The 7,641-nt window shown below is 50.1% G+C and overlaps 1 non-coding gene across 1 annotated transcript; it reads left to right on the top strand.

Annotated features, from left to right (window-relative positions):
• The first annotated feature begins 1,189 nt into the window (after positions 1–1,189).
• Positions 1,190–1,298, top strand: LOC136468156 (small nucleolar RNA R71). The gene has a single exon (XR_010761695.1). It is a non-coding gene; the product is annotated as a small nucleolar RNA R71 (small nucleolar RNA).
• Positions 1,299–7,641: the final 6,343 nt, after the last annotated feature.

The raw sequence follows: 7,641 nt of genomic DNA, 5'->3' as shown, positions 1-7,641 counted from the left end.
TTTTATCCTTGATTGTGAAGCAGATCTTGGCACTGTCCGCGTAGATGATGACTTTTGTGGTTCTAAGGAAAGGTCAGCCCAAGATGATGGGTGCCCTTTCATCTCCATCTATTTCCAAAACCACAAAGTCTACAGGAACATATGATTGTCCCACTCGAACAATGGCATCTTCAAGAACTCCCTTGGGATAGCTGAGTGACTGATCTGCAAGCTGCAAATACATATTTGTGTACAACAAAGTATCTCCATTAATTTTATCATAAATTACCTTAGGCATAATGTTGACACTTGCTCTGAAGTCACAGATAGCTTCTTTAAAAAATGTGTGGTCCAATAGCGATGGGGATGACAGGTCTCCCTAGACACTCTTCTTCTTAGGCAAGGTGTAATCTATCCACCTTCCCGTCGATGGTTGTATACAGTAGTATGCTGCATTGTGAATATCGTTAAGATTTGTAGTTTCTAGATCTTCCAGTTACCCTAGAATCTTACCTTTGTTGGTTGGAGGAACAGCAGCAGCCTAGCTGAGCTATTTATGATCCTATCATTTTATTAAAGCTATGCTAGTTCTTAATGGCAGAGGAGAGGTTATCCATTTTATTACTTATGTTTTCTAATATTCTATCATTAGAAGCTAGTTTTCTAGATAAGCTCTCCATAATTTTAGCTTGGCCATAAATCAATTCTCTTAAGGATGGTTGATTAAAATTATTGAAATTATTACCTTGAGGGTTACCTTGGTAATTTAGCCTTTGTTACTGACTCCATCCTTGATTCTATTGAGGATGATAGTAATTGTTGCTGACGATGTTCACATCCTCATGAATTTCAGGGTAGTTGTTCCCTAAATGCCCAGTATTTCCATACTCTTCACACGTCATGCGGGAATTATGAATGTGCATGACTTTTTGCTTCTCATTGGTTCAGGTCTTCAAGCTTCTTCATCAGCAGATCCATCTTGGCAGACAAGCATGTCTACTTCCTTGAGTTGATGCATACCTCCACCTCTCTTGCAAGTCTAAAAACTGTTCTTCATTCCAACCTTGGTTGGAGTCCATCTTCTCCACAAGAGCTGTTATAGTTGGAATTCTGAGTGATAGGAATGCACCTCTAGCAGCAGCATCCATAGTCTCACTGGGTACTATTAGTCAACCCATGGTAGAAAGTCTACATGAGTAGCCAATTCTCCATCCCATGATAAGGACATTATGATATGTAATCTTGGAAGCGTTCCCATGCCTTAGGGACAGATTCATCATGTTTCTCTTGAAAACTTAAAATTCTCTCACGCAGAGCATTGGTCTTGCCTATGGGAAAGAATTTTGCTAGGAAGGCAGTGGAGCAGTTATCCCATGTAGTATTTCTATGTTTGTTGGCTAGAACCATTACTTTCGCCTTCCCCAAGAGTGAGAATGGGAAGAGATGAAGTAGTATGACATTTTGGGTCACTCCCTTGATGGTGAAAGTGCTATAGATCTTCAGGAAGTGTTGGAGATGTGTACTCGTATCTTCATGTGCCTTTCTACAAAACTGGCTTGCTTGCACCATGTTGATGAGGGCTAGCTTGAGCTTGAATCCATTATCTCCAACATTGACTGTTGGTCCAGTTTGGATGTTAGCTATAGTTGGAGTAGAGAATTCATGGAGAGTCTTATTAGCCATTGCTTCAAATTCTGGTGTTAAGCTTTGCCTTATCTAGTTGTCTTCTGATTCTAAAACTAGGACTTTCTTGAGTTTAGTTCTAGTCCTCTTGATTAATGCTTCTGGATCTTCAATGTAGTTTGTTGGAAGGTCAAAACGGTCATACATTACCCTGCATAAGGTACATAAGTAGACAAAACAAGGGTAAGCCTGTTTGAGCAGAGGTCAATGATTTTCCTCGATCACATCAACAAGTATAAGTTTATCAATACTTCCTTTGCTTAGCTACGTTCCCCAGCAACAGCGCTAGAAATGCTTGTTGGTACTTATTAACCTGTCACTTGTTTTAAGTAGTCACCTATGATATGCCTACATCTCCTAGCATTACTTCTACTAGGTTGTCATCCGTAATGATGTTGCTAGAGATGCTTGTTGGTTTTACCTAGTATTACTACTAGAATGATACTCAGTAGTTCTTTATTATTTCATGTGACTAGAAAGAATATATATATATGAATGAAAAGGAGTCTGCAAGCGCACAGATAATATACCAGTGTAGCACTTCACCCAAGAGTATTCTAGGTATCATTATTTATATTTTTACCACAAGGAAGGTCTAGCATAGACATGTATTGATAACTTATACTATTGATGGAGAAGTAAACCATAACCAATGTTCTACTCATAATAGGGGTAAGTCATAGGATAAGATATATGATAAGTATTGATTAATAATAATGATAAATCACTCAGAGTACTCCTTTCTATAGCATTAGCATGGTCAGATAGAATATTAGAGGAATAATTCCTAAGTCATTCTTAATTACAAGTCAAAGCATACATTGATTAGTGCAATTATACCTAGTAGTCATTGCTAAGACCATCATCATATATACTCATAAGGGAAATCACTAAGGAAGATTAAGAACATAAGCTTGTCTTCCTTTGTAACTACATCCTACGTGCATACCTATATTCGGGGAGTGGACTACAAAGGACTCAATGGGAGTGTCACATCCACTGATCCACCACATGACCTAGAATATAGGGTGTATCCATAGGTAAACAATGTATAAGCACCATGCTTACACAATGTTGACCACCCACCCATGGATCCTTAGAGTGAGCGCTATTGAACTTATGCATGGACATGATGATAATCCAACTGTCGGGTACCATAAAAAGGGGTCCCCTAAGCAAAAACCAAAAAAATCACTTAGACCCTATCAAAATCAAAGCCAAGAGACAACTACTGGCTCACCCCCACCTTGTCCGAGGCAACCGATTCTCTGCCTCGCTCGAGGCCTCGCACGAAAGGCCTCAGATAGGGTACCGATTCTCCGTCTCGCTCGAGGCCTCGTACGTAAGGCCTCGGATGAGTAACTGATTCTCCGCCTCGCTCGAGGCCTTACATGAAAGGCCTCGGATAGGGTACCGATTCTCCGTCTCGCTCGAGGCCTTGCACGTAAGGCCTCGGACGGGGAACCAATTCCCTATCTCGCTCGAGGCCAGCTCGGTGACAGCCCCATCGCCTCCGCCTCGACCAATTTCCCTTACAAAACGTCACGTCCAACTAACGCGACCAACCACTCCTACGATGTCAGCCGGACGACGGCTCGACACAGCGAAGTGACCAACGAGATGGGAGTCGCATCAACACCATGCCGTCTAGGATAGGATAGGGCAAGGGTTACCGGTCGCTGTGCTCGGTGCTGTGCCCATGACTGACGCCCATACTACACTATGCTACCTAACCCCTGCTCCGAGGATAGCGTGGCGTGGGGAGTCAAGTCTGGGTACCTGTAGCCTCGGAATCAGTGTACAGGACCAACTGCTCCCTCTGAGCCTCGGCAATCCACTTCAGGGTCTCGGTAGCCTCAGGATTCACGCCCGTCGAGCCCCCCACAATGGCTTGGCCTTGACACCAACTGAACCTCGGCTCTTTACACTGTCAACACACAGCGATCGGCACGATGTCTGCCATGCCCTATGTCAAGCTATCACTGGAGCCCCCACATTGCATAGGATCGGGCATGACCGGTGGGTCGCTCTAGTGCATCAAGGACAAGACCACTTCACTGACCATGCCGCCACAGCGACAAGCTACAGGGCTCGAACATGTCGCCTCTAGTTCGGACGATGCTACGTAGCAACACCATGTATCACCCTCTGTCCCCCCTTCAACTATAAAAGGGAGAGACCAGGGCCATTTCTAGACAGGCACAGACAGACAAGGACATATGAGATAGACGAACATGCACATACACATTCACTTCCTCACTGCAAGAGATCAACATCTCAAGCAACCCATGCCGTTCCACACAGAGACCTAGGGCTAGTTCCCTCTCTCGCCTTGCTTGTAAACCCCTACTATAAGCACCTCGGTGCAAGGAATACAAGATCGCTCTCTTAGACTGGATGTAGGGCACCTATTGCCTGAACCAGTATAAACCTTGTGTCTCTTTGCATCACCATCCAGGATTAGGAACACACAGTAAAAATTCACTAGTTGGTTGAGGGCTCGCCGGTCCAAAACACCGACAGTTGGCGCACTAGGTAGGGGATCTACTGTGTGTCAGCTTCATCATCCTAACAAGTTCTAGATGGCAGACCCCATGCGACCACTGCGTATTGGCACGGTGATCTAGTTCAGGAGCCTAGAGTTCATGTCTCTAGGACATGGGTACAATATGGTACTCCTCTCACCCAGAGCCCCACCGACCGACGATGACAGCATGCACCAACGGCCTAGGCGCAGGCGGCGCCTGGGCCGCCGCTCTCATCATGCTCGCTAGGCACGACATGGGCAGGACCACCCTAACACCATGCAAGCTCAGGGCGATGCATTGTGCTCCACCGGTACCCCATGCCCGGCTGTTGGTATAGAGTCCCTGGTTGGGGACCTGTCCAGCCTAAGCTTGGGCAAGGGAAAGACGTCGGTGGCATGCAGCGACGCCTTGTCATCAAGCTCTGCCCCGCCACCTCCTGAGGAGTCAACTCCGGCGGAGCAAAGCCCAGTGATGGCACCATCCCCGTACCCCTTTGGGTTAAGAAATGCCACCACCACCTATGCTTCTGCCTACGCTTCCGCTCATGCAGAGCCCTTAGGACACCACCAACACTTCGCCCTCGACCTCGACGCCACGACCTCAACCCACACCCACATTGACTCCTTAGAGGAGGACGAGGCATGGGCCGGAGTGAACTTCTCTGGGCTCCACGACCCTAAAGCCATGCACCGCTTTGTGGACATGAGCGACTACTGCTTCGGCTACTCTGACCCTAATGACGAAGGCACTTACGACCCCACTTGTGAGTGCTTCCACATCAAGCTCGGGATGCCGAGCATGGGCGATGAGGACAAAGGGGTAGGTTCTCACTCCCTGCCCCCCGAGGGGGCGGGCAGCGCTGCACCCCCACGCATTGAGCCTTGAGCAGCGTGGAACGAGAACCTTGCCCCCGAGCAACTTTGATGCCCGAACCTAGAGAGCTCCATGAGCTTTAGGCCAAGGTCGAACAAGACCGACTCCTTCTACAGCAGCTCTAAGACACTCTCGAGCAAGAGCAGCGGGGTCACGGTGATGGCGGAGTAGCCTGGCGGAGGGCTCGCGACATCAACCGCCGCATCAACAACAACGAAGGGGGCGAGCAACCCCCTATCTTCAACCGCGCTAGCTAGAACATCATGGCGGCGGCAATGCTACTTCGGACGATGCCCGAGCCCTCTACCATGGAGGGGCGACGTGCTCACGGTGAGCTTTGAGACCTCCTTGAGACTACTGTAGTGCAGCAGGCCAAAAGTTCTGCCTCTCGATGGTGCAGAGGCGCCTTGGAACTTCCCATGACACCGCCTTGGTAGGATAGGGAGGCCTTGGTTTGTCCTGAGCCCACTCGGGCCCCGATGGCCAACAAGGTCCCCTCGGTGCACGACCGCCTCGGCGACCAACGCGAGGCGCACCATGATGTGGTCAGCAGGCGATGGTGCCACAACAACGAGGGGCCCACCTGGGGCTACCATCCACACCGAGGTGGCCGCTACGACAGTGGGGAGGACCGTAGTCCTTCTCCTAAGCCGCCTGGCCCTCGAGTCTTTAGCAGAGCTATCTGTGCTGCTCATTTCCTAGCCCGATTTTGGCAACCAGCCAACCTAACGAAATACAGTGGCGAGACCAATCCTAAACTTTGGCTGGCCGACTACCACCTAGCTTGTCAGCTAGGTGGCATGGACGATGACCTGCTCATCATCCGCAACCTCCTATTGTTCCTGTTAGACTCAGCGCAAGCCTGGCTCGAACACCTCCCTCCCTCGCAAATCCACAACTGGCGTGACTTGGTAAGGGTCTTCATCAGGAATTTCTAGGGCACATACGTGCGCCCCGAGAACTCCTAGGACCTCAAGAGTTGTCGCCAGGGGCCAGACGAGTCTCTCCGAGACTTCATCCAATGCTTCTCCAAGCAATGCACCGAGTTGCCAAGTGTTGGTGACTCAGAAATTGTCCAGGCTTTCCTCTCCGGCACCACCTACCATGACCTGGTCCGGGAGTTAGGCCAAAACATGCCAACCTCGGCGGCCACGCTCCTCAACATAGCCACCAACTTCACCTTAGATGAAGAGGCTATCGGAGCCATCTTCCCCGACAACGAAGCCAAGGGAAGTGGAGGGACGAGGCCCCCGAAGCCTCGGCTCCCCACCTCCCCAAGAAAAAGAAGAAGGGTCGCTAAGGGAAGCAAGAAGTCCTCGAGGCTAGCCTAGTCGTGGCCACAGAGCGCAAGAATCCTCGAGGCCCCAAAGGCCTCGGGCTCTTCGTTGATATGCTTAAAAACCTTGCCCTTATCACCAGGGCCCAATAAAGCACACCCTTGAAGAATGCACCATGCTCCGGTGTTACTATGCTAAGCTCTGGCTCCTCAGCGATGATGCCAAGATGAGGGACGCTGGCGATAGGGACAATGACAGGGATGACGGGTTCCTTGAGGTGCACAACGCCTTCATGATCTTCGGCGGGCCTTCAGCGTGCCTCATGGTGCGCCAGCGAAAAAGGGAACGCCGGGAGGTCTTCTTGGTTAAGGTGGCCACTCCCTGGTACCTCAACTGGTCTCAGGAGGTGATCACCTTTGATCAGGACAACCACCCTGATTATGTTCCAAACCCTGGGCAGTACCCACTTGTCGTCGACCCGATCATCGGCAACACCCGGCTAACCAAGGTGTTGATGGACGGAGGCAGTAGCCTCAACATCCTCTATGCCAACACCCTAGAGCTCTTGGAGCTCGACCAGTCGCAGCTCTGGGGTGATGCCGTGCCTTTCCATAGCATTATGCCAGGGAAACGCACGTGACCCCTCGGGTGCATTGACCTACCCGTTTGCTTCGGCACTCCCTCCAACTATCACAAGGAGGTTCTCACTTTTGAGGTGGTTGGGTTCAAGGGAACCTACCACACCATCCTAGGGTGGCTGTGCTACGCCAAGTTCATGGCAGTGCCTGACTACACCTACCTCAAGCTCAAGATGCTGGGCCCTAATGGCGTCATCACTATCGAGTCCACGTACGAGCATGCATACGACTGTGACGTTGAATGCATCGAGTACGCTGAGGCTCTCATGGAGGTCGAGACCCTCATCATCAACCTCGATTGACTTGGCAGCGAGGCACCCAATTCCAAGCGTCGTGCCAGGACTTTTGAGCCTGCGAAGGCAATCAAGCTCATCCCGGTCGACCCCAACGGCCCCGATGACCGGGTGCTGAGGATCAGCGCCACCCTCGACATCAAATAGGAGGCCATGCTCATCGACTTTCTTCACGTGAATGTCGATGTATTCGCGTGGAGTCCCTCGGACATGCCGGGCATACTGAGGGAGGTCACCGAGCATGCCTTGGACATCCGGGCTGGCTCTAGACCGGTGAAGCAGCGCCTGCACCGATTCAACGAGGAAAAGCGCAGGGTCATCGGCGAGGAGGTGCAGAAACTTTTGGTGGCCGGGTTCATCAAGGAAGTGT

Source organism: Miscanthus floridulus, chromosome 7, assembly GCF_019320115.1.
Source record: "Miscanthus floridulus cultivar M001 chromosome 7, ASM1932011v1, whole genome shotgun sequence".
In the NCBI taxonomy this organism is placed as follows: domain Eukaryota; kingdom Viridiplantae; phylum Streptophyta; class Magnoliopsida; order Poales; family Poaceae; genus Miscanthus; species Miscanthus floridulus.
This window is presented reverse-complemented; position numbering and strand designations above follow the sequence as displayed.